This window comes from Poecilia formosa, unplaced genomic scaffold (assembly GCF_000485575.1).
Source record: "Poecilia formosa unplaced genomic scaffold, Poecilia_formosa-5.1.2 Scaffold8, whole genome shotgun sequence".
NCBI lineage: Eukaryota > Metazoa > Chordata > Actinopteri > Cyprinodontiformes > Poeciliidae > Poecilia > Poecilia formosa.
Window position 1 is genome coordinate 5,269,474 of NW_006799947.1, and position 26,846 is coordinate 5,296,319.

The following is a 26,846-nucleotide window of genomic DNA, read 5'->3' on the forward strand; positions in this document are numbered from 1 at the left end:
CCCTCTTCCACTTGCTTATAATGCCCCACGTAGCTTGTAACAAACATAAACAGGACTTCCAACTGCTTTCCTTCAATGCTAGCTTTCTTCTCGCCACTCTGCTATAAAGGTTAAATTGGTAAAGTGCACCACTAATAGTTTGACAGATTTCTGCAGCTCCTTCAGAGGCACCATGGGTCTATTGGTTGTTCTTGTGATTAGCGGTCTCCTCCTCTGATCAGGCGGTGTAGGTGGACAGCCATGTTGTGACGCATCCTTTCCATTTTAGACTTTTCCACAGCACTATCTGTGACCTGTCTGCTGTGACTTTGGTCTTCAAGTTGCTGTTTGTGGACCAATGTTGTCTGACGAGCCTTCACAGAACAGCTATGTTTGCACCGAGTTTAAATTACACACTGTGATTAAATAATAGTAGATTTGTGAAGACAGTTGGTAGGATTGTATTTTATTCCGGGAGCCACATAAAAGAGAACAGTAAAACTTGTATTTGTTAAAAAAGAAAAACAACAACAAAAAAACATGAATACTTTTTCTTTTGAATTTCACAACACCTTGTGTTGATTTTTATGGTAAAATCCCATTATATCACATCACAGTTTGTCATTGTAACAAGAACAAATATTGAACAGCTCAAGGGATATGACTATGTTTGCAACTCACACTGTGTGTGTACAGAGTGTGTTTATGCCCTTCGAATACTAAGGCAAACAAAATATGATCAAACACCACCGTTTGACCAGGAATTAATCCCAGGCTTTGCCCACACACTCTGCACACTAAGCAGCTTCATTGCATTTGTATTAGCAGACCAACATGACCACACACACACACACACCCCCACACACACACACGCACACACACACACACACACACACCCCTACACACACACACACACACACCTGGATATGCTAATATCAGTCTGCAGAGATTGCCGAGGGCTTGTCTCTTTGGTGCTAGTGATTGGTTGCTATCTGTCTTGCCTGGAGGAATGGCGAGGCGTCCAGGCCACCCACCAGGCTCGGCCTGGAGTCGAGCTCTGATAACGGGGTAAAAATGTGAGCCTTCCCCGGCGTTGGCCTCCAGGAGCTTCCGCCTCGGGCCTCCTCCGAAACGACGCTGCAGCCTAAATGAGTTTCTGCGCCTCGCAGCTCAGCAGAAGGCAACGCCGTTACAAATGCACAGACTCACACACACACACACACACACNCTGCAGCCTAAATGAGTTTCTGCGCCTCGCAGCTCAGCAGAAGGCAACGCCGTTACAAATGCACAGACACACACACACACACACACACACGCACACACACACACACACACACACACACGCATGCACGCAGACGAAAGGCATAAACGCTTATCTGCACTTGCTCTCACCCATGCCTACACATGCTCAGCCACTTACAGAGGGAAATTAGAAAATCAGAGGCGAACACTGTCTGTTAAAAGAGTAAACACGTTAGTTGTGTTAGAATGTGGGAGCCAAAATGCATTAATTATCCTGTTGCTTATGGAGGCATTGTGCTCTGAATATCAACACTCTTCCGCCCCCATACGTTCATCATAATGCAAAGCCAATCACGCAAGGATACACGCCAACATAGAGGCTCATTGATCTCCAAAAGGAGAACTGACTTTAAAGTATTCTTCTCTTTCTGCTCCTTATTATACCCGTTTAATTGGTCCAATGCGAGCTGGAGGAGGCGCAAACAGCACTGAACTGGGTTTTCATCAAAACACAATTCCACCTGAATTCAACCTGAAAATGTGCTGAACATACAAAGATAAAGCAGTTTGGCTTTGAGAGACGTGATGGTTTGGGAGACAGATTTGCTGAAATGGGGATTTTGAGGTAAGTGTTTGGTATGAAAACAGGTTTCTATTAGGAAAAGGTAATGGGTAGAGCCAGGCACGTCTGTCTACAGGGGAGCAGATGGTGAGAGAGAAGCAGACGGAGAGAGAGACGGTTTCTGAGGCTTCCTGGAGGAGACAGAGCATGAAACAGTTCGCTAGGCATGTCTAAAGATAGAGAGAAGCGCCGAGAGGGCCGGGAGGAGAAGGTTGACAGTGGGTAGCTAACCAGCCAATAACGCCGCATTCTAAACAGGTGAAAAATGCGTCACCCGACCAGTCCACATCCAACATAATAATGACTTCTCATCATCAGCCGCTGATGCAGGCGTCCTGCTTACTGCAAAGCACCTGCGCGCCTCGGCTCGCAGTCATTATGATGGCCTGTGGCGATTTTCACTGGTGTCAGTCTGACTTATCTGAAATCATTTTCTCATCTAAGCACAAATATATGTAAACAAGACACAGATAGGAGAGCATTTACATTTTATTGGTGTGAAGACTAAATTAAAATATTTTTTATTTGTTCTTGACCCCCAAAGGCTTGATGAAAAGATAAGCAATTACACTGATAGCTAATAAATAAAAACATTTCTAAAAGTTTAAGTGACATAAAATTCTCTCGCAACGTGTGTAAAGGCGTTAAATCGTCTTTTAAATGTATGGACTGTGTCTCATGCTGAAAAACAGACCTGCACCTTATTATTCAGACCTCTTTGACCTCCAAACATGGTGTGTTTTATGAAGTCCAAGTGTTTAATTTTGAAATCATTAGACTATTTTCCCATAATGTTTCCCAGACTTGCCTAAATGTTCTCAGTCAAACTGGAAAGTCACTTCAGCAGGTTTTCCTTCGATAGTGGAGTCTTATGCGGCGAGTGTGCCTACTGATCATTGCAGCTGAATGTAATTATTTTTTGATTTATTTGAAACAATTGTACCTGCTAATTCTCCACCCTTCTAGAGCTTGTAATACAGACTCTTTGGCCCTCGGCAAACTCCTCTGATAATTGTTTTCAACATTCTGCCTGAATGGTGAATCCCCGACATTTGTCATTTTTCAATGTGATGATGTTCTTTCCACTTATAGATTATGTTTGAATGATTTCTATGAAAAAAGCGACTTTGGATAATTTTCTTGGAAAAATAAAATCAAATAAATAAATTGCACACTTCATTTCAATCCCTGCTTTTTCTTCCCCCCGTTTTGAGGATTGTGTGAAGCTGTAAGGAACAGAGACGGGTAATGTCAAAGTATAATTTAAACCGTACGCAAACTTTGAGATGTTTTATGGTAGGTGACGCTAATGTACAGCCGTACCAGAAAATCATCTGGCAAGGTTTAAGAATGTATTTATTTGGAATATTTGAAGGCTGACAATGGCGTCTTGGACAATTACGAAAGAGAAGAGTGTCAGGTTTGGTATTTCCTGTCACTTGTTGCATGGAGGTTAGTGGAATTGGTGTAATACTGAGTGATTCAGAGTTTAGCTGATTTCATGGGGGAGGAAGGAGAAGATGTCTATAAGCAGGACTTCCAGGGAGAAAGACAAGTTTTCACAAGTATCTAGGTCAATGTGAATTTAGGACAAGAAAAAAAAGAACAAATAACTTGTAATTTCAGAACACAACACTAGGAGATATAATGAACCAGTTCTGGGAAGTGCCACTGGTCCCCTAATATTACTACAAGCAGCTTCTCCAGGGTCAACCTACAAACACTAGCCCTCGGGTATTATGAACCTTTTGGCTTTGAAAATCCAAATTATTCCTTTAAGCATTTTATTGTCCGTAAGATTTTCAACTTGTCTGTGGTCAGAAAATCCCAACGATCTGAAAGTTGTTCTCGGAACGATTAATTTGATGGTACAGCTAACGGCAGAGCCTCGGCTACAGTTTATTCTGGAACAGCTGTGTTAACTGGTGCAGATGAAGAATTATTGCTGCTCTTTGGTTTGTGGCCTGATTTACTGCCAAGTGATGTGTCTGATTCACCGAAGGAAATGAGGATAAAATGCCTCTAATTTCAAGATGTCCTGCAGAGTGTTTGATTATGCAAATTATGTTTCTTTTTGAACACAGTAACTTTTATTTTGAATGCATAAGAAACAAACTAAATGTGCCTCTAAATAAAAAAGCAGTGCTCTTGTTGGGTTATAGAGTATACTTCTACTCTATAAAGTATTTATTACTGACATGTTACTTTTCATGGCTACCTGCATTAGTGGTTATCCTGCAGCACAGTCAGCAGAAATCTTTGCATATGTGGGCATGTGCAGGTGAAATAAAAAAAAAATGTTCTCTATTATCGTACTCAGTCCTCCATGGGAAAGTCAAACTTTCTACATGACTGTCTGTGACACAGTGAAGAAGAAGAAGCTCATAACTACTTTGAATAAAAGCTAAATATTTTCAAAACTGTAACTACTTCTCAGATTTTGGACAAACTGAACTTTTTCTCTTTAATAATATGCTTTTTAAAATGACACATTGAAGCTAGATTAAATATATTTTAAACTTCTGTATAAAAAAGAGACATATTTCCGCCTCTCGCCTGATGACTGCAGGAGACGGGAATCAACCCAAGTCATTTTCTTGTGCTTCTTGTGGATTTTTATGTTATAAATGGACACAGACCACTGAAGTGGACACTAATGCATCATAATGGTACTCATTTTTGATGTTTTACATTTCTCTGTTTGTATACGTTATGTTGTGCTATTTTAAATGATTATCACTTCAATTTTTAAAGTTACTTTTTAAAAGCCCATCTGGGGACAAGTGCTGCAAATTAGCTGTTGCTATTGCACCATGATGCAAACATAGGACTGCTGTTTTATTCAGTTTGTCTATATCAATGTGTGTCTGTCCCTATCAAATAAACTTTACAATAATAATAATAAAATACACCATGAACTACTGGCCATCAGCTGCAAATGCAAGAAATATATTTTTTTAAATTCAAAATGGCAGACAGACAAAAAAGCATGCCAACCGACCCGGTCCCTCCTTCTACTGTAGACGACTCTTGCAGGTAAAAAAAGAAAAATATTGTGACATCAGATAACCCCTAAAGAACAATACTACTGATGTATTTTTCAAATAACAACTTTGTATTTGGAGAAAATTACAAGTGATCACCTAAAAAAAAATAAAAATAAAAACAACTTTTACAAAAAAAAAAATTCTTACCTATTTTTATGCCTTAAGAAAATAAAAAAAAAATTGAAAAAAATCCTGACACAAGGATCATAATTCATGCATGAAAAGGTTAATTGCCACAGGGAGTTTGGGTCTGATTCAGCTCCAGACAGAGATAATAAAACTATGTCGTTTTATTTGGTGTCTGTAAACTTTTGGTTTCAACTCTAATGTCCATGAAAGTCGTCAGAGGCAATGTTTTACCTGTGTGCTGTTTTTTTTTTTTTCTTTCATAAGCTCAGTTTGGTTGTGGCAACAATTGAGATGTTAAAACTCAAGGCAAGGAGTTGTTTCCTTGCAGCTCTTTACATGTTTTCTTTGATTTTCGGTGTGCTTCAGTGTTTGAAGGGAAAGACTGACCTGGAGGTGCCTCTCAGCGTTTTGGCGAGAGCATAAAATGAAGTTAAAAACCCGTCAGATGAGAGGAAAAACTGCAAAGTGCAAGAAACAAGACAAATCTACTCGCACAATCCAACCACAACAGGTTCTCTAAGAAAACGTGAAAAAGGAAACACGTCACCAAAACTGGGGACACAGATGCCTTAGATGCTGATATTATGCTGATAACCAAAATAAGCTTTTGGTTCAGTGTCGTCTGTCGTTGCTCTAATTCAAACAGCAACTCAAAGAGCAAACAGTCTGAATGTGATGATACATTTGCATATTAATTATAAGACTAGTCTCTTAACCACACACACACAGTTAAAATGTCATTTAAGGCTCAATAAAAACAGCTTTACATTAACATTTGGTCATAATCTTTATTTCATGACGTCACCCTTCACCTCAGGAAATGACACAACTAACCCAGATTGCGGACTGCAATATTCCTGTCCTTGTCTTTGTGAATAAACCACACAGCTTCTGTTTGTGCTGCAAAGATAACAGCCTCAACACTTAGCAGCAGACACACATAACTATTTTGTCTCACATTTCAGAATAGCTTAAAAGAGCTTCAAGCTACAGACATGAGTATAATACAGCAAAGGTTACAACTATCCCCGTTCACAATTTTTATTCTATATTTAAAGACACCAGCTTGACTCACTAAACAGGGGAGAATCATTTAAATGCCTATTCCTGCAAAGCAAGTGGAGCCCTCAGTACATAAGGGTTGCTATTTTAGCTTACACTTAAGATTTCATCACTGTTAAATAATTTTCGAGCTTCACTTTATTATGTGTTGTTGATTTTATTGGTGATTTTTATTATGGCTCCCTACCCAGAGCGTCTTTCTTTAAGTAAAAGGAACATTGATGTTTTATTTAACATGTCTCTGAAATTACAAGCACAAGTTTTGTAATTTTTTTTGCAGAAAATGGTCAAAATAACGGAAAAGATGCTGTGCTCTCACACCTCAAATAATGCAAAGAAAACAATAAAACTAATGTTTTAACTCTGGAAGAGTTCAGAAATCAATATTTGGTGGAATAAACTCGAGGTTTTCAAAGGGTTTCAGTGCAGCGGTCTCTTGTTTTTTTTTATTCCAGAGCTGCATTTATACATGTTCAGCCAAATGAGGACTGAAGACCCACTCTGTGCTGTGACACTGTAAGAAAGCCTGACTATGTGTCATCATGGGCAAGAAATCTGAATGAGACAACTAGTTCAAAACGTTCAGGCTCCAAAAACAAAAAAAGAATAATAAAGGGACAAAATTAGATTCATAAAACTTTTTATTTCATTTATTTTTGTAAGTTTTTCTAGTGCATTCAAGCAATGAAATCACAATACAGTGACTGGAGTTGCAGCTGCATGGTAGGTACTCGCCCAGGCCTCCATTCACACGTGGCGACACCGCTGCTTGGCGTCGCCACGTAACAAGGCTGCTTTCACTTCTTTAAAATCCGTCGCCCTGCGCTGAGAGACCCCACAAGGCGGCCATCAAACACCGACTCGTGTGTTCCTATAACCACTTTTATTAGTGTGACGGTCTCATTAAACGAGGCCTAGGCACATTCACTGTTTACAGATGATTATACGCAGACATCAACAGTGATTGCAATAAAGAGATAATCGCTCCAAACACTCACAGTCTCGCTCTCGTAGGCACAAGTATACGCACGCGCGAGTTAGATTCATTTCCATGTCCTTGATCATGTGCTTCTGCACTCCTCTAACCTTCCTCCAACCCACCTTCCCCCGTCTTCCTCTCACCTCCCTAATCCTAAAAACATTACCAACACCTGTCACTATGTGTACAAGCTGTTTAAGATAATTAATCAGACACTGCAGCAAATGTCACAACCATTCATAAGCACACAAACACACACGCGCACACACACACCTACACACACACACAAAAGCATGCACAGCAGGTGTTATAGTTTGAGGAAATAGCTCAGTAGCTGCAATCTTTTAAACATAACAGATTATTTCTCACCCCGCACACTTCAGTAAGTGTGTAAATGCACTCTATTGTAAACTCATGAATTACTTTCCCATAATGCATTCTGTCAGCCTGACCTTGGCAAAGAGACTCTGTCCACTGTCCTGTAAAACAGGCATTAATGTGAGGCCTGTCAAAAAGCAGCACAACACACACACACACACACACACACACACACACACACACACACACACACACACACACACACACACACGAGGCAAACAGAGGGAGTGCTCTGCAGAAGGGGAGAGAAGAAAGGGACAAACAAAGCAGAGAAGTGACACATTTTCTAATCTTTCCTAATCTGTTTTTTTTTTTTTACAATCACAAAATATAATCAATAAAGCTAAAAAAGGCCAATATTCAGTGTGGCACTTCAAGACTATTCCTACTGAAGACAGCTTGATTTCTTTTAAATGATGACAATAACATATTTTTGTGACAACAGTTATCTGTTTCATGTGCTACACTCCAGTCGTTTTACTTTGTTTAGCATCATTTATTATTTCTACCTCAGTCTGTCAGAGCTTTGACAAGCCAAAAACACACTGAAGTTTCAATTGTGCCTTGAAAGAGCAAAGGGAAAAGTCACAAAGTAACATGTTGCCCTGAACTTGTAGTCGTGGTTTCAATCAATTTTCTCCAGGTCATGAAGTTTTCTCGTCATGCTGGCTTTGATTTATCTTCGAAGCTGGAACTCAAATCTGGGTATATAGATGACAACCAATATCTGAAATTTAATATCTGAAAGCAAGAAAGATTTGTTTATTGATACTTGCAAAGTATTAAAAACAACGCAGGAACAAAACAGTATTTCTAGAAATCTGGCTTTTGAGAACAGTGACATCACACCATGGCCTTTCTATTTTTAAAAATACAAGTAGAAATGACAATATCCATCCATCTGTCCATCCATCCATCCATCCATCCATCCATCCATCCATCCATCCATCCATCCATCCATCCATCCATCCATCCATCCGATCCATCCATCCGATCATCCATTTATTCACTAATGAAGCTACTTCATAGGAACACCAGAAAGGCTCCAATTCACTTCCAGATTGTCTGAGTGCCTGACTTGTTCCTCTGCCCTCAGTTGATTCAACTTACATATCTACTGTTACATTATCTCACAGAATAACCTATCCGGAGCTTATCTCTCTTTTTCTTGATCCTCTGGATCTTGCATTATTCAGTCCTCCGGAGCAATGCTAATGTAGATAATCCAGCAGTGTTCACAGTTAGCTTCTTGCCGCTCACTGTGCACGGCGAGCAAGCGGCAAGGTGTGTTAGACGGTATGCCCCTTCCTGACATACCGACACCTGACAACATCAGCTGACGGAGATAGCATTTATGTTATTTATGTAAATGCTAGTTTACTTTTGGAGAATGGTGTTTTAATATGGTAGAAATACGCTTTGGTCTTGGCTCCAATCAGCTAGCTAGCTGTTAGCTTCAGCCTCCAGGACCAACTAATCAGGATTACTCTAAGTAGAGAAGCCAACGGAGTCGTCTAAGTATAAGCTTTTAAAAAGATCACCAATTAAAAAACTCTGAAAGCACAAGAAAGAATAAAAACACACCTGAAGTGTTCATAATGAAGCTAAGTGAAACTTGTGACAAGAGTCAAACTGCATGTTGTACAGGTCAGTTCTGATATTCCCGCCATCATCCAGTCGCAGCTCCTCTTTTGCAAAAGCTTTTCCTTTTGAACGTTTTCTCTCACTTTGTTATTGACCGTATGCGACAGCAGCACCAATGCCCCTCTGCCTCCATTCTGAGCTCCTTTCAGAGTACAAAGGCCAGGCTTTCTTGAGAATACATTGATAGAGTTCGGTTTGGCTCTCCTTCTACATGTACTTTCTGATTTCGAATGCACTTCACAGCAGGCTGTGTTTTTCTCAGATCAAAATATTACAAAACGGCACCTGGCTGGAGCCCGAAAGCCAGGACAGATAAAGCATGCAGTGGAAATCACAGGATTTTGCTCACAGCATGTACAGTAACCATGGTGCAGGAAGGAAGCTAATTTAATATCAGTTAATATCAATACCTTATGTTCTGATGTATTCACACACCATTGTCTCCAAGGAGGAATGGATGTCAAAAGAAATCTTGCTTCAACCAAAACTACAAAGATGAATCCATTCATTGTATTACTTTTTAAAAACTACTTTAAATAAATTAAAGATTCCATGTTTTTTTTTTAGCATCAGAGGTATCAATAAGAAGACATTTCACACAATGCAATATTTTTGATCCAATAAGGAATCTGATTTGGTAAATGTTCCTTGTGAGGTCAAAATATCAAATTTAATCTTAAAATGCATCACAGAGCTTTCCTGTCTCATCTTGTTTTTTTTTTTGTTTGTTTGTTTTAAGGCGGCCATAAAGGAACTTGTGAATTATATATATACGTGCCTGTGTTTGTCTGAGTGTGCGTCTGTCCTTATCTGTGTGCAGTTGTGCAGGCGTTGTGCTTTTCACACCAGGTCTTATCATCACTTCTCACTTATCGCGTGCTAAATTTTCCCAGTGAGGCCCGTGTTTTTGTTTTGCAGACGTCTCTTTCCATGAGGGCGGCTTCGAGCAGTCGCAAGGAGACAAGGCCGTCACGAATGCCAAAAAAAAAATGTTTGCAAAACAAATGGCATGAAACATAAACAACTCCAAAGATGATTTCTCAGAAAATAAAGTGTAACGACAGCACATTTCGAAGAAAGTTTTAAGACGGGCTTTTTAAGTTTTTCTTGGCACTGATTATGGAAACACGTTAAGACAAAAATAACAAAAAGAGAGGAAAGAGATGTTCTTAACTTGTTTTAATTTCATTTTTAATTAAGATAATGTAAAAATCTGTATTTTCAGTTGACTTAGCACGAGATAATTAATCAGTCCAGAATTGGCCTTGTTAGAAATTTGACAGAAGTTTGATAATTTATTATATGTTTTAATTTCAACTATCCATTTTGAGTGCATCACCGAATGGTAAAACCTGAAGAAAAGTCTCATTTCCAGGAGCTGAGGTTGAAGAAGTTTTCACCTGTTCTTGCCACAGTGGTGCTTTAAAATAAACCTTTCCAAGCTCAGCTGATGCAAGAGCAAAATCAAAAGGTGTAAAGTGGAAACAAACAGACCGTTAGGAGAGAAAAATACAGACTGTTTGTGCTGCGTTTGGTGTCAAGGGCAGAACTCATCAGCTGCAGTGCTAAAAGCAAGCTGTTTTAAAGTGTTATCAACAATAAGCACAAACTGTGGTGAACGATATGAATCTGTTTTAATACAATTATGGCACAAAACACCCAATGTCCACTGTAAGGCTTTAAATATCAGGACATAACAAAACGATCTGGTCTTTGGCAAAAAAAAAAACAAAAAAAAAAAACCCAGCATGTCATTATTTATTAAACAAAGATGAAGCCAAGATGGAGATGACTCAATCGCTGGAAGAACAGCCTTTAGCAGCGAACACCCTCGATAGCCGTTTTCTGTCTGGCTCTAACAGTCTCTCTCTCTCATGGCAGTGTGGGAATTTTGGCCCACTCTTCCTCGCAAAGCTTGCTTCACTCTGTCAAGGTTCTGGTGGTATTTGTTTCTGCTCAGCTCTCTTAAGGTCCCACCACAGCAACACAGCGAGTCTTTCATTTTTTAGCAGCCGCGTTGAAGATTTGCTGCTGTGCTCGGGATTATTGTTGTGTTTCATGGACCGATTCAACCAAGCCTCAGCTGACAGACGTATTCCTTCTGACGTTATTGTATGGGACTGTAAAGGAGTTCGTAAACCACTGTGTGATTCTCCACCACCAACCTGGACACGAGTGGTTTCTCTAAACATTGCTTCTCTGGTCTAATGTATCGGGTGCAAACCGTGCAAACTTGGAAGATCAAGTCGGGTCTCTTTGTTGCGAGACTGCAGGCAACCTCACCAAGCTAGCAAAGGCTTGCTGTAGTTTCCTGATCAAACTTTACTGAACTTTAACTTCTAACATGCTATTTGAGGCCAGAGTTTCTGGGCCTTCAGTGGTTCTGCTGAGTATTTTCTTACTTTGAGATGAACATGCTACGAAAGGTTGGCAGCTGACGATAAATTGCAAATTGTATTATCACCTGAAGAACATCTGTAGGACCTAGAGAAACTCCTATAAGTTTATAAATTTGTGAAGTACTTAGCGACCCTGAACAAGAATCAAAAATGGAGAACCAATATTTAGCTTTGTACTTTACTAATGTAGAATAAACTGGAGGAATGCTACTAGCTTACAAACTGGAGTAAATGCATTAAAGACTTGTTGTTGCTGTTGATATATCAACCTTCCAACCACTCAGGCCTTCTGGTTCAAGTCTGCTTTGCAACCAAGTAAACTGGTACATTTCATTTTTACATTTATTTCAGAATTCTTAATTTTTTATTTTTTATTTTTAATCTAAGCGTGCTTTAAAAGTCCTCTAGTTTTTTTTGCTTTTTTGGTGTTTCTAGTTTTTCTCTGGATGCTTTTTTCTCTCTGTTCATTCTGTGTCATTTAACCATTTTCACTCAACTCCTCCAGACAGCTGCAACACAGTCGGTTAATTGAACGTACCTTTTTATTTATCTTTATTTTGCAGTTAACCCCCTCTGTATTTATATGGCAAGTCATTTTTATTGAGCTGTTTGATTCTTTGTGTTGGATTATTATTTTTCCTGTTGATTTCTAACAAAGAAAATTCTCTCCTTGTCGGCTTTCTTAATTGTGTCTACGGCTTTTAGGTATGGTTTCCTTTTTTTATTTTTAACAAATTACCCTACAGCACAATAATCGATGTCTCCTGTTGGGTCTTCAACAACCAAAACTTACGGCAAAATAATTAATAATCAAATTTTTTTTTCTTACAAATTTCATATTCAGAGATTTCTTTTACAGGTTTTCTGTGAAAATGAAATCTGTGCATAGATGAGTTCAGAGGTGCATTCAGTCCAACCCGGCATCGCAAAGCCTTCCTTCAGATAAATTGCACTCTCACACGACCTCAAATGGTATAGGAAACAATATAAGGGCTCAAAGCCCTTCGGTCGTTTTATCACACAGCCTGGAATAAAAATCCTTGCAGGAAGACAGAGGAAGAGAGGAGGATCGATATTCCAATACCCCCCTGTCTGCACCACTTCCCACCAATGTTATCCCACATCATTGCTCTGGACACGGTGAAGACAGATGACTCCCATGTCAGGAGCGCAGGAGACTGTCACAAAGATGGTCTGCTGAACGGCTGCACTGATGGGGCACAATGCTCAAACCTCTGCAAACTTTACAGCGCAAGGCTTCAACCTAGAAAGACGAGAGTCTGAGTCTGCAATAACGGGACTATAACCTTCCCGTTAGCTGCAGCTGTGCTAAAAGCACGCGACCCAGATAGGAGGACAGACAGGTAGAATATGCCGCTTGTTTTTTTATGAGCTGTGCGTTAATAACCGGAGTGCACAAATCGCTCCAAGTGGCACAAGACCTCCAGGGACGTCTAAGCAGGCGCACACTCGCACAGAGGGTGAGATCTGTTCCTGACGGCAGAGAGGCAGACGCTGCAGGCGGGCAGGTGGGGCAGGCTGGGGGCCTGTTTGTGAGATGTGACGGCTCAGAGTGACAGGCAGGCTGCAAAGAAAAGGTGCAGAAACGAGCCAAGATGGATGAAGGGGAGAGCATTCTCTTTGTACCAGAAAGAGGCCTCTGTTGTTTTTTTTGATCTGCTATGACTTCAAAGTGCAAAAGTCTGTTTTTTTGTCCTGTTTTTTTTTCTTCTTCTCCCCCTTATATTACCGGCAGAACTCCCTCTGTTACCTTACGGGGCTCCAGACAAAAAAACAAAAAAAAAAAAAAGAAAAGAAAAAGACAGCAGGCACGGAGGTTGAGAGCCCTGCTCGACGGAGGTTTGACAAATTAGATTTTGCGGTGATTGATGCGGAATCAACAGCTGAAACATAGTCGGATCAGAGGTGTGGGTTGAAACGGAAGAGGCTGAGAGGAAGAAAGAAAGACTGAAAAACTGGGGGGTGAAATCAACTGAATCAAAGAAAGTGTTGCACAATATTAATTTATATCTTTTCCTTTCACTAAAGGATCCAGTCAGCCAGAGTGGCACCCATGCTCATTGACGGTGTCAGACTGCTGCAGTAATTTGTCGGCCCTGATTCAGGGGTGTTATGAGTTGAGTGTGCAATTAGATTTATTAAGACCTGAGTGCGTGAATTTGTCTGCGTCTGTAATGAGACGTCAGTGGAAGAGGGCGAGCAGCTGTGGTGCCGGAGCTGAATCGATGCTGATCAAAAATGCATCTGAAAGTGTGCGAGGCAGAAACGCACAAAGAACCGTAAAAACAAACAGATAAAAAAAAGGAAAACACAAAATGAACCAAGACAGAAATGAATAAAAGTACAAAAAAAAAAAACCCTGATGAAGATCAGCTGAAGCTGATTAGAAACCCATCATCCACAGTAAGACGGTGTTAAAGCCCAGTCAGAGAGGAAGAAGCCATAATTCAAAAAGAAACAGAGAAAATAAGAGTAGTGTTGCCCTCAGATATAAAATATCTTTGGAGACATATGCTGTTGTCTGAGGAAGCTGTAACCAAACTGTTTGCCCAAAGTTTTCACTTTTGATGTGAGGTACGATAGTAGGAGTATTTCAGTGTGTTGATGTTTATGAAACACTGAAAACACTGAAGCAAATCTCAAGACATGAACCAGGAAGTCAAAGCTTGGGTGTTACAATGGACAATGCACCTCAGTTTACCACTAAGTTAGTTTCAAAGAACCTCAGGGTGTTTTCACACCTGATAGTCTGGTAGACTCGCTTCAATTTGGGAACAACATTTCAACATTTATTCAATTTTCGGCTGGTGTGGTTGGTTTTCACCCTGCACCGTGTCAGATAATCCAAACCCATTGAAAAACTCATTCACCCCTTCACATGTGGCAGCACCAACAACCACAGAAACAAACCACACAAAAACCTATGAAGAAGACATGAATACGACCGCCTAATTCACACAAAATAAAACGGGAGTGGCGTCAGATTTTAGCTGTTGTATTCCTATGAGACCAACGTTAGACTTGTACGATTGTTTTGGTTGTATTTACCCAGAATGCCCTGCTCTGCTGTAGTCTTCTTCCTGCTTTTGGAGCAGTCTCTCGTCCGCTTGGCGTTCACATATGCATTTGAACCTTCAGCAAAACAGAGACTTGGGTTTTTATGGGGACCAGACTTTGCTTTTTTGGTCCAAATCAGAGTTTGGTTACGCATTCACACCTCCCCAAGTGAACCAGACAGTCTTGCTATGCACTTAATTTTATATTAATGCTATATACTGTCAGGTTCTGGGTTTTTCTTTAAGAAAGGTCTCTCCCCTTCAGCTTCCCGTTGGGGAGTGGCCTGGAGTGGAGCTGCACGCCTGAAGCTAGTTGGATCATCAGTCGAGAGGATTTAAGGAGCCATCGGACCTCTCCTCTCCGCAGGATGATTATCCCTCCACGGTAGTCTCTTGCTCGTTAAAGCCTTCTTCTGAAACGCTAGTTTTTGTGATTCTCTCGAAAGGATTTCTGCCTGTAGTCAACCCCCCTCACTAGCCCTCTGTTCATTCACTTTCAGGATCTGGCCAACTTCCACCGGTGAATCTACCTGCAGCTTTCAGAGCCTCACCTGCCTGCCCGCTCCAGTCCACTGCTCGATCGCATCCTCCCCCGTCAGAAGCCTTCCAAGAAGACGTAAGCTGAAACTCGGTTCCTCATCGCACTTTGCCCTCCTCTGGCCAGACCATTAACCTGTTCTCTCCGCTTCCAGGCGTGACTCGGACCTATATCCTCGGATCACCTGCAGAACCTTCAGGTTGTTTCTTTTTTTTAAAATAAAAATAATAACTCACCAGTTGTTTCCGGGTCTGATTCTGCATGTGGGTCAGAAGTCTACCCTCAATTATGACATATACAGCCACTGATGATGAATTACTCTCAAAATTAATTTGAAAAAGGAACTATTATGTACTGACTCCATCTAGTTTTCCAAGAATATACACTTTGAGGTTTAGAGGGCTGTGAAATAGCTCAGGTGCCACACTTTGGACACCACTGGTTGACAGGATCATATTGGCCAATTGCATTTTCTGAAACCAGCCTTGTTAAAGGCTATTTAAAACCAGGGAGTTCTGACAATGTGCCGGTCCATCACCCACTAGGAGTTGGACTCAAGAGAGACAAGGCTTTCCATACTTCATCCTCCCATACAAGAGCTCACGACACGCAGAATGCAAATGACAGACAGCAAATGCAACTGCTGGTTGTGATATGTGAAAGCAGCATTTGCCCAGAGATGAAAAACAAAGCGATTTGTAATCTATTCCCACCTTCCAGCTGGCTGAGCCAAGATTCTGCACATCATTTCATTGGCCCTGCCACCACTTCACACTCCGTCTCTCAGTTTTGCCTCTCTTTTCACACTTCTGGATACACGCACACACACGCACACACACACACGCACACACGCATACCCATATACGGCTGACCAATCCACTCCTCAGTACCACCAAAAGTAATTTGTCATGTTCATGATAAATTATACCCTCTCCACTTCATAGCCTGAGGGCGAGAGAGGAAGACAGAGAGCTGGTGTGGAGAGAGGAGAGCCGGTTGTTTACAGCTGCTGTCATCTGTATTTGGTCCTGAGAGATACTAAATGAAACATGACAAAATCTGGTAAAATGTAGCGAGATTCGTGTGTCGTCTGGCTACCTGTCGCACGTTTATGCAGCCGTGGGCTGGAGTTTGTCCTTGTAGTGTTGTGATGAGTGAATTAAAACTTGAGAAAAAAAAATGCCAACACCTGCAGATCAGTTAAAGGAGTCAGGTCACAAGATTTTATAATAATGTCTTTCTGATCTAAATAGCTTCATTTGCACCTGGAGAGTTGTTTCCTGCTGACATCCCAACTTTGAAAAGTTTATCGCCTTCAGAATCTCTACTAGTAAAGTCCTTAAATAGTAGAAAAAAAGAGAGTCTGATGAAAAAGAAAATCATTTTTGCCATAAAGGGGAGCTTAAAATTCTGAAATGCATCAACACGCAGCAAGGCAACAGGTGGGGATAGGGAAGAGATTTATTGCACAGCTTGAATGATGTTGCAAATCCTCTGGTGATTTTATTCAATTGAACGGTTAACGCTCTGTTGGTGGACAGGTGAGCAGAGGGGAGACATTGATCTGAGTTTTCTCAGCTGCTCTGATGAAGACTCAAGGTACGATCTAGGTAGGTATTTCTAGGTCACAAGGAAATAAAAGGTGAAAAACTTGAAATCCTAAGAAACATAGTAGCTTAATTGTCGCAATCAAGATTGGCAATGTGGAATTGCCTGGTAGACCTGCTGGTCCTCTTTTAATGTGGCATGTTGTGAAGGTAAGTTGCAGGAGAGAGATGATTTTTAACCTCACAGCGTGTTAATTTATTTCTTTTTGGAAAGTTAGTGCTTTACCTCTAATTTAGTATTAAATACCAAATCTGTGCGGACTTGATAGTTTAACGCTTACTAACACCAACAAGGTGTTGAGAGTTTAAATTTTTAGGATTTTTTTTAACATTAGACTTATAATCTTCTAATTAATGCTAAAAGATGCACATTTTCCCTCTTCTGAACAATTCAAAATGAATTGGGAAATAAATTGTGGGAATGTTTTTTTTTTTCTTTCTGGAAAACAAAATATTTCAAAATGTGCACCACAACAGGAAAACATTTTCTAAAACATTGTGCATCGTGGAACAATATACATATCAAAGAGTCAGACCTGGTCAATGCAAATAACAGCGTGACTTTTTCCTTCAATAGTATATTGTGTAATTATTGTGGATAGTCATCTGAACTACGATAATTAACTATAAAAGATGATTTGTGAAAACCTTGCAGAAAAAAAGACGTTTTTATTTTACATCTTTTCTGTCTTTGTAAAGCCAGTTTTGTGTATCGTCTCTTGAGCTGGGTGCGATGTTGCACTCCTGCTCTTTGTGGATCACAGACACAAAATAAATGAGCTCAATAAATAATTTAACTCTAGTAAGACGTAAACAGATGCTGCATTACCAATCTTAGCTTAAACACACAGGTATGGCCTGGCTACAGGATTTATTGGGCAGCGTCGGTGTTGGAGGTGCAGGGTAGGGCGAATCTCAGACTGGCATTACACAGCATGTATATTTATGGGGCACAGGACGCCCCGGGGACCGGGCTGAACCACGGATAGAGACGCAGCCAGGAGAGAACTCATCTGTTCCTCGGCTCTTGGCTGTTCCAACACTCATAATGTCCGGGTCCCCTGGGTGGTTTTGTTTCTATAATAGCCTGGAACTATGCTGCATTGAAAAACAACCTTGCTAATTCTCACGCACTCCACGAGGGAGAAACCTGCAGAAGCAAGGGGCTGTGGGAAGGTTTGGGAGACGGGGAGGCGGGGGGGACTCCTTGTATTCCTCAGCTTCCCAAGCTCGTCCGTCTGTTTCCCCCAGCCAAGTCGGCTTTAGTGGGAGAAACGCTGATAACTCCCGTACTCAAGGTCACAGATCACATCCCATTAAAACGATAATAGGTGCAGGTGTGGTCGCACACAGACATGAACTTTCTCACCCTCAAGTTGACTCATAAACAGGATCTCACGTTGACCGAAGCGTTTCATCTTCGTTATCACCTGAGGGTTTTGTGCAGGCAGGGTCGCTGACACAATTATCCTATTATATGAAATGAAATAAAGGAGATGGGAAGAGGCCAAGAGGGAGAGAGAAAGAACGAGCATAAAAGAGAGGAAGTTCATGAAAAAAAGGAGCTCAGGTATGCATTTGAATGTTAAGGTACTGTAAAAAAGAAAAAGAAAAAAAGAGTGTGTAGGAAACACAATGGATTCCTTTGTGTCTGGTCCAAATGTCTACCATAGCAGTAGCTTTGTGTGAAAATATGTTTTCTGTAGAAAGGCATGTCTGAGAAGAAAGAAATGTGGAGTGACAGCCAGAAAGGAGGATTTCAGAGTGAACTACTCATATTTCTGCATGGCCTAAGGGAGAGCTGAGACCGGCTCGCTGCTTTACTGTCAGCCGTGACAATCACCGGTAAGAATTGCTGCATGCACAGATGCACACATGGTCACAACTCATGCATTTGTTGAGACATTTGCATAGATTTTCATTTGGTAGAATAGAACTTTTTATGGTTTTTTTAAGAGATAGATGTGCCGTTTTCATTCAGCCGCATATAAAGTAAACTCGTTTTGAACTAACAGGAAAACGACTCAAGACCAATATTTTTCCCTCCAAATGGAAAAAAGTTACTAATTATGTTCATCATCCTGCTATTTACTTACATGGGTGATGATTAACAATCACCTGATTACATGGCAACAACAGTTTGAACAGGTACAATGGCTTTTTGCCATTCTGCAGTGATCAGCCAGATGTTTTAGACGTCTCTGCTCCTGCACAGCTGATTCAAAAGGTCCAACTACCAGCCTCAGTATGTTAAAATTCTGCAGATACCTACAAATCAGCCATCATTTGTTTCCGGTGTGTTGAACCAGGGAGAAAGCTAAAACACGCAGGACGCCGGGCCTTGAGGACCGGCTTTGGTCACCCCTGCTCTGAGACAAACCAGTGTTGTTTTCTACATCCTTGCCGTAAAAAGAGCAACGAGGCCGACGACGTTTGTTTGAGCTTCCTAATGCAGAAACAATCCATTCCACTGATGCATTTAATTACCCCTTGTTGTTTCAACCTTATGGATCCCGCAAGAAAATCCTTTGTATCTGCCAAGGACTTGGCAAGAACGAGTGAGAATAGTTTTAAATTTGACAGAATAAAAAAAACAACAAACAGATAAATGTGACGGCTCCATTTTTGAAGCTCTGAGGTGAAAATAGTCACAGACCCCAGAGAAGCTCTGAATTTCTACAAGTTTTTTTCCCTTTTTTAATTCTCTGGTTTCTCTTGGGATTAGTGCATGTGTATCTTCTGCCCTCTTGTCTGTAGCCACCAGAGTGACCAGCTGGTTAGCTATCACTCAGTTTGGAAGTTTTGCAAGATCTTAGTGGTGTCGTACTCCGCCGCTCTTCGTTTGTCTGTTGGATCAATATGTGTTTAATGGACAGAAAAAACGCAGTTTGACTTCCAATGATTCACTTCCTGCTAAAGAGCCCCCTGGTGGTGGAAGAAAAATCCACAGAAAAGTTATATGGTTCTCCAAGCGTTGGAAAAAAGTAGCAGCTTATAGTCCGAAAAAGACGGTATTTACTTTTTCTTGTGTTGTTTAGCAGAAAATTGACAAATTGAGGTTAAAAAGGAAAAGGATATCTTTATGTAAAACTTGACCTGATTTTCATCCCAATCCCTTCTGGTTCCCATTGTCGCCTTGAGGTGTCAGTCTTAAGAATGTGTGCATTTCCAAAATATACAATGGCCGCTATTGATATAGTTATTCAAGGTGAATGAGAAAATAACAGAAAATTAAAACAGAAAGAGGCAAAAACATCAAAGTTCATAGGTCAGCAATGTGGTCAGCAGAATCTCTCAGAATGAGATTTAAGACATCTCATTTTTCCTGTGCCAACTTTAAGTTTTTTTACAAACCCAAGAATCTATGCTCAACATAGAATAAATCAGTCCAGGTTTGACAAGAGGATTTTATGCTTCTCTCAATGAAAGGTTTTCTTGATTCCTAGAAAGCAGGAAAAAAGCTTTTTTGTGCATTTTCACAGAATGAATATTTCATGCATCTCAAACTGTGATTTAAAGAATTGCTATTCAGTGGAGATCTGTCTAGTATCTCAGATTTAAAACCTGGGTTGATAAAATTCGGATCACTTTCTTTAAAAAGTTGTGAAACCGTGCTGTGATGTAGCTCTGAACAGAAATCTTTACTGAGGTGCAGATTTAGATGACGTAGTTAGCTAAGCTCAGCGTGCTGCAGGTATATTTTTACCTACACTGCCTACACTCACTATACCATTAGCATAACACAAGTGTTCCCACTGCCTCTTGACTGGACATGCCAACAAGAAACAGAAAAATAAACATATCTCAATTTACTCTCTTTGTGCTTTACCCTGATTCATGAGCACCCAGGGCAAAGAGCCACAGAAAACCTGCTCCTGCAAGCAAAACGGTGTATTTATTTTTTTATTATTAATTATATTTTGATGCAATTAATTGTCCTCTTAGATATAAAAGTCCTGGACTTTGTATTCGATACCTCAGATTTTTAAATGTTGCTTATTTCGCTTATGGTTCTCAATTAAAATGCAATTAATCGATTAATTACAGACTCTGCAATTAACTTCATTAAAAGATTTAATTGAACCCCACCTCTAATTTAAAAAAAACTTTGTTTTCATTTTCAGCAGAGGTGCCAGTGACTGTAAAATATTACACCCAGTTTCACACCAGCTTGTGATATAAGTAAAGACTCTCCATAACACGAATCTCTTCTTGTTATTGTGCTCGTTAAGAAATGCAGTGGGAATAACAAAGGTAAAAGGTAGGCTCTCACATTCAGAACTTAACGTGACAGCACTGTGCATTTGTTTTCAAGCTAATTAAAATAAATCTGTGGCATCTTTTTCTTTGAAAGAATTTATTTTTATTTTTTTTCATTTTCATTTTAATGACGCTGAAGCACACTTCGAAACCATAATGTTCAGGCTCAGAAAATGAGAGCACAGGAAAAGAGGCGAACCTTGGTTTATTACCCGCCTTGCTGTGTTCTGTAATGGAAAGCAATTCAAATCCCCGAGCTCCCCTGAATATTCTGCTGCATGGCTGCAGTCCAAAACAAAAACCTCCTTCACTTTACCCTTGACGCAACAACCCTAATGGCTGTTGCTGATGACAAGCGCAGAGAAGGAAGAGAAAACAGCCTTACAGTTAATTCCCCGAACCGACTGTCCGATGATGAGTCCTGACACGGCAGCTTGCACAAGGGCACTGGGTAAAGGGGACACAGGAGGGTGTGTGTGCACACCTCCCCCCCGCTGTGCTGCTGGCGTGTTTGACACCTTGCTGCACTGCACTGTAATCAGCCCAGCCAACAATCAAAGCCCACAGGATCCATTCAGCAAGCGTGTAAATTCACCGTCCCACATCCTCTGTCTGACTGGGAGATAGCAGCTCAGCTCATGCCCAGGTTTGGGAGAGCGCAGATCAGCAATGCAGAGTATTTGACAGGGGCTGCGCGTGCAGGAGCTTCATCCATTGATTGATGATAATGAGTTCCTGCTAAAGATTTCATGATGGACCTAAAAAAAGAGGAAGTGAAAGATGGGCGCAGAGAAAGAACGGCGCAGAGCAGAGGTGACTCTGCAAATGTGGGGAATGAACAAGAGTGAAAAAGGTAAAAAAAAAAAATAAGGGTGAAGCAGAGACAAACAGGGGGTAATGTCAGAGAAGAAAGAGAAGAATGAAAAGAAGAGTTAATTTGCAAATAAATTCTAAAGAGGTATCAGTCAATTATATATTTAGCTTATATAAATCAGTTGCTCTATGGCAGATATTTTGGTTTAAAGATGGATGGACAAATCTGAAATAAATTAATGATAAAAAAAATGGCTTGGATGGACGATCAACAGATGATTAATGGATGAAAAAGTGATGGATAAATATATGAAGGACAGATGAAGCTTAATGGAATCAATGGATGGATGTTAAATAAATGGATGGATTGATGAAGCTCTAAGTAATCAATGGGTGAAAGTAGAGTTGGATGGACAGAGAGCTGGTTAGATGGATACAACTTTTATTCAGCAGAATAGGAAATATGATCTGTAAATAAATGTGTTTCCACCTCGCATTTTGTTTTTCAGCAGCGTGGAGCAACATGGAGTATGTATGAATCGAACCCTGTACTTCTCCGAAGTGTGTAAGACGTGAGCATCATCCAGCACTCTGTCTGGCACACAGCACAGGGTGAGATGGTCACAGTGAAGAGTTTCAATGTCCCTGTAGCATAGAGAACATATTTCAAAAATATGCTTTTAGTTTATTAGTTTATAAATCACTGGACAGCTGAGCACCAAAATAACATGAAAGAGTATTTTGCTGCATCAACTCTCCAGAAAGCTGAAAACGAAATCAAGGTTAAAACCCCGACCTTTTTTTGTTTTTAGAGTCGCTTTAGAACCACAATAACTGGAACATTGACCGACATATTTGATGTGTATTGATGATTTTAACCATGGCGCTTGACAAAATGCAACGTCTGTTGTTGGTTTTCCCAACTGTTGACTAAACGATCCATTTGTGACGTTTTTATGTTTTATTTTTTTTGTTTTCTTGATGCAAATAAACCGCTGGTGATCGGCACCGGCACTCACAACTCCACGAGGGATCAGCATGTAAGATAATGGATGGATGGATTATTGATTGATTGATTGTATGCGTGGCACTGATTCACTTCGTAGGTCGGCTCGGCCTCACAACACAATAAATCAGGTGAGATATTCCTTCAGATAAATGGCCAGTTCATAACAGGCAGGGGAAGAAAAAAAGACATTAGGAGGGTTGGGGTTGCCTAATGTTCACAACTATTACCTTTCATAAAAGCTCCTCCACTTTCCCATTTATTCAGCGCTTCATGCATGAATAATCCAATGCAGGGAAAAGTGCAATATTTCCACCAGGGCTCTGACTAGATTAGCAATGGGGGTTTGGTACTGTCCCCCTGAGGACTCCCAGACCTCTCCCAGGAACACAGAGCAAAAGTAATCAGACACAAAACACATCTTTCTTATCTTCTGCCCACTCCTAACAAGTACATAATTGCTAATATCTCTGCTGAGCCGGAGAACGAATCCCCTGGAGACGGGCTATGTATACACACCCTGATGGAGAGATGAGGACGGGTTGCTATAGGAACAAGGGAGACTTAATGTGTTTAAGCAGGGGCCGTGAGGGGAGAGGAGCAACACAAGTGGGAGGAGAAAGGTTATAAACCCAGAAAAGCAGCAAAACAGAGTAGTTCTGCTGGTCCCACAGGAACTTCCTCAGGCCGCTTTGCAAAGATTGTCGGCAGATGCCATTAGGCTTCTTTGACACAAACCAGCAGAAGGTCAGTTTAATCTGAGAGAGAAAACCAAAACTCTGCAGTTCATAGCAGATGAGATTCTGTTCCTGAAACTGGTGAGAAGGACGCAGAGTCTCCTGTTATGTGGAAAACAGTAGATAATAATGGAACAACATAAAGAACAACTTTGCATTAAAGTAATGAAAGTGCAAAGTTCAGCTGTGAATTTTACAGTTTCACGTTAATTACAGCAGGCAGCAAGAGATTGCCTGCTGTAATTAACGTGAAACTGTAAAATGGCAATTAGAAGATGTCTCCAATTCACCAAAAGGCCAACAAAGGTAAAAAGTTACCTTTGGGGTCCTCTGTTTGGGTCAGTCTCACCTGGTTCTCGTGTAATCCGAACTCGTCCCCAGGAGTTAAAAGCCTCCGTCTCGTTACCAGATTCTTCTGTTGTCCATACCATTGGTTTGGTAGCAGACAATTAGAAAATACAATTCCCTCGTGTGTAATTTCAACTAAGATGGGAATAAAACGACACAGAACCTCCTGACGAGTCGACTACTTGCCGCATGTGCCACAAATCTGGCCTTTCTAGAAGCGGTGAAAGAAGAACTGCGTTTTGACCGAGCAAACAACCGGACGGGACCAGAATTGAACCTCCTACTAGCCGACAAAATGCAGCGCCAAGTGGCATTCTCTCCTGCGTAAATTCAAAAGTCCATGCTGTCGAGAGACGGAAAGCCTCAATGAGACGCAGAGTAATTATGTGCAGCAAAACAATAAACGGATTAAGACTCTACGGATGAGTGCAAGGTGCGGTTCACTAAGAGAAATGGGAGAAGGAATAAGAAAGCTGGTAATTAGAGAGTAAAAATAGAAACGAAGCGAGCGAGTATGTAAAAGCAGCCCAACTTCGAAGCATCAGCTCTGAAAAATAAATATCCTTAATATTAAACTGAGCATTTGTCGAGCTACCCCGACCTGACGCTGAGGCATCTTCACCTAATGGTTATCTGTTATTGGTCTGCAAAACACATCAGTGGGGCAGTTATTGAACTGGAATCTGTATCCGTCATGTAGTGCATTACTGGATTACTTCCTACAGTAGCCATCTGTATTGTCAGCTTCTGTACAGAGACATAAGAAGAAGAAAAAAAAGTGAAGCCATAACTTCTAGGTGCCAGAGATCACATTATGTTGGGCCAAGCTCTAATCATTCTTTGATGCCAGCGGCGCTTCATTCAGCCTCCCACTCCGTGTCTTTATCACTCTCTGTCTCCCTCTTTCTCTGCCTCTCTTTGTGTTTGTCTCTGTCTTTTGCTCTTTATCTCGTTTCGCTTCTCTCCATCTCCAAGTAATGGTATTTCAATAGGACACCCAGCCACAGGAATCCAATACGCATAACGTCTAATTGAGTCTTTAATAGGCTGTCTGATGTCTGCTTGCTGCTAGTTCACACTGAGAGGTACAGTCGCACTTCAAACAGCACACCGCTGCCAGCTGGACCCGCCGGGAAAAGGTCGTTCTGTGTGACCGAAGCAGCAGCCGCATCGATGCGAATAAACAAAAGGGAAAACCTCACAACAGATACGGACAGATTTCAGATAGTTGGTCCAGAAGCAAGTAAATCACAATTAGAGGCTGCATTTTAGTTTCCAATTATGTGGGCTTAACCACAGTTTGGTTTACTAAGGAGGATGGGGGGGAGGGGGAGAAAATGCAAATAGCTGAATAACACCAAGCAAAATTCATTCAAAGCACTTGTTCTCGTGAAGTGCCTTAAACCACGAAACGCCACAGTTAGCACAGCGGTATTTTATTAGTTTTGTGCCGTGCCAGGTCGAAACAGCAAGTCGTATGCCGTCAATGGTTAAAAATCACCTCTGCATCGTTGGCAATTAGAGAAGAAATATTAATTATCACATGGTGATTTTGGACAAAGTCGTCGAATAGAGCTTAACTCAGATACTTATTGTTTGACATTAAATATTTTCTGCTTTAGAGTTGTGAAAACTATCCAGATTGTGAAGATTATCCAAATATTTCTCACTCCTAATTGCCAGAATTAAAGATGAATTTACTTCAATTAAAGTCAGATGTTTACACACACATAATGGCTACACGTCCAAACCGTTTTTGAAAGATGATGTAAAAACAGTGGTTCTCATTGTACCACAGAAAACCATGGATCTTGATTAAAGCTCTGCTGCCGCTTGCAAGGTCATCTGATAAAATGTAATGTCACAAAGTGAAGAGGGAAAGATCCAAACAAAGGGCTTCAGCAGCAACTAGAGGTCTATATAAATTAACAGTGGTTCCACCTCTTTTCGTTTTAAGCCAGCTGAAAGTCAGGAGGGTGAGGAGCAGAGAGGGAAGAGTTTATCAAAACCCCTTCCCCGCATGAGGAGGTGTCACCTTGGAACAGAGCCGATCTATCAGAGCAAAGAGGAGAGAAAAATGAGCAATGGAGCAAAAAAAAACAAAACAAAACTTGAATTCACCTTCTGGTTCATTTGTGACACAAAGCAGATTCACAGAGTTTATTAATTAATTTAAGCCTCCATTTCCTCCATTTCCTCTTAGGTACAGCACCGACACAGTGCTGCTGCACCTAAAACAGCCAGATGGTTGAAGTGAGTATTAATTGATTTCTGTACTGGATCCAGTCACACATCCTGCAAACAGTGCATTTTTAAAACTTTTAAAAAAATATTTTGACCCTTTGAACCTCATTCTGAGATTTTTTTTAAACAGACCACCATAAAGCCGTAACTAATGGTGAAGTGAAAGGAAAAAGTTGTACGATTTTCAATACCTTTACAAATAGAAATATGAAAAGAACGGCATAGATTCAGGAGCCTTTTCTCTGTTAAGGCCAAATCTGTGAGTATCCACAGATTAAAACTTTTTATCCATTCACGTTGCGAAACTGTTCGATCTCGTCAAACTGGATAAAGCACACCGGTACGTCTTTTTGGACTTCTTATGGATTTTGCTTTCTGCTTCCTCCTACCTGTGCTGTGCCTCTGTGCAGCTCCTCCAGAGTTACCAGACACAGAGGCAAAAGAGAGCTCGGAAGAAAATACGAGGAAGCAAACTGAAACTGACAAAGAAATGATATTGGAAGTACTTCGAGGTTTTTCCTTTCATGTGCTGTTGCTGGAATCCAAGGCAGAAAATTAGATGCACACACAACTAATAAAACAGCAGAAATAATTGACAGGCATGATGCAAAAAATGCTACATATTCCCCCAGAGAAAACTACAAAGCAGCCTACAGGTTTTATATATATAAAGAATGCAGGCTGATGAAGAATATGTCCCGGGCTTTTATATAAGAAACAGATGATTCAAGC

At 40.7% G+C, this 26,846-nt stretch overlaps 1 long non-coding RNA gene across 1 annotated transcript; it reads left to right on the top strand.

The window, feature by feature from the left end:
• Positions 1 to 14,790: 14,790 nt before the first annotated feature.
• On the top strand, positions 14,791 to 15,343 carry LOC107833609 (uncharacterized). The gene is made up of 3 exons (XR_001659374.1): positions 14,791 to 14,946; positions 15,062 to 15,177; positions 15,254 to 15,343. It is a non-coding gene; the product is annotated as an uncharacterized LOC107833609 (long non-coding RNA).
• The last annotated feature ends 11,503 nt before the right edge of the window (positions 15,344 to 26,846 follow it).